The following is a 1,351-nucleotide window of genomic DNA, read 5'->3' as shown; positions in this document are numbered from 1 at the left end:
CAAAAGTACAATCTGTCTGGCAGGTTTTTTTTTTCTTTTTTGTCAGTTTGTTCTTGGATGAACTCATAACCAGTTTACCTTTTTGTTCAGTTAGCAAATAATGSACAGGTAAGCAGGTGGAGGAAAACATTAAATCAGACTAACACTGTCATCTAGTGGTCAAATTATTGTGCTATACAAACCAGGTGCAGCTTACTAAAACAGTAAAGCTTCTATAATCCATGCTTGCAAAGCTCTGTAATCATTAGAAGTGATCTGTAATAAACAGCAAATAAGCTGAACAGAGATTTAGAGTTTTTAACTTGGACTGGATTTACTGTTTGTGCAGAACTTTGGTATAACGATTTGTGTATACATAAGGGAAGTGGTTCCTAAAATTTTTCATTTTATTTATTTTATTATTTATTTTTGCAGGGACAGTACAATAAAACATCATCACCCATGGGCAACAGATGCAGCATTCACAAGGCTTCTATAAGCTAATTTACATCCCTTAACCCTGGTTAGGTTTTTGATCTGAACAAAATAAGTTATTGGCATAAGTAAATGAGTACAGCGCAGTTGCAATTTATACAAAWAAACTATGTTACAATACATGTCCAGATTAAATTTCAGTGTTCACAGTTTTGTTCTTTCTGACAGTGACTTTGRATCCTGAGGTAAACTGTTCCATAACTGTGACACTTCTGCACATTTTGACTCTGCAGTTCCCACTGACCTCAGCTCTTGTTCTCACAACTGACAAATTACTTCAGGGACAAGACCATTACTACATTTAAATTTTGTTTTCACAAAAGAAAAAGTAAGAAAATTATCAAAACTCAGCAAATGGTATTTTGAATAATTTGGCAATGACGCCACTTCACTGATTTCTGATCAAATACTTTTAGAGTTYGCCACACATTTTGGGCTTTGGAAAGTCTATAGATAAATCCAGTTGGTCAAGAGAGGTGTCAATCAAAAGAAGACAACCAATCAAACTATTTGAACAGCCTATTATGCAAATTAAAAGTCCCTGGTGTAGTGAGGGAGAAAGTAACCACAAACTGGGAATGTACCATCAGTGGTACATTGATGATTGAGGTTAGCAAAGTTTTGCATACATTGACCAGTTATATCAGCCACAAGTTTCTGCAGCTGTTATTTTGTGGGCTAWAAGCTAAAARGTTTSAAAACCACTGGCTACAATGTACRTTTTTAAACACCCCATTTCTTTATTTTTGACATATCTGAGACAAATTCTAACTGAGGATGAACCATATGTGCCTTATAGTGATATACAGTGGGTAAAATAAGTATTGAACACGTCACCATTTTTCTCAGTAAATATATTACCAGAGGTGCTAATGAC

The 1,351-nt window shown here is 34.8% G+C and overlaps 1 long non-coding RNA gene across 1 annotated transcript in view; it reads right to left on the bottom strand.

The window, feature by feature from the left end:
• The window catches only part of LOC106517409 (uncharacterized), a 64,834-nt gene that overhangs the window by 13,778 nt on the left and 49,705 nt on the right, over window positions 1-1,351 (bottom strand). The gene's annotated exons all lie outside the window — the stretch shown is intronic.

The sequence above is a fragment of the Austrofundulus limnaeus genome, unplaced genomic scaffold (assembly GCF_001266775.1).
Source record: "Austrofundulus limnaeus strain Quisiro unplaced genomic scaffold, Austrofundulus_limnaeus-1.0 Scaffold48, whole genome shotgun sequence".
NCBI lineage: Eukaryota > Metazoa > Chordata > Actinopteri > Cyprinodontiformes > Rivulidae > Austrofundulus > Austrofundulus limnaeus.
Note: the sequence above shows the minus strand (reverse complement) of the source record. Positions and strands in the feature narration are given on the sequence as shown.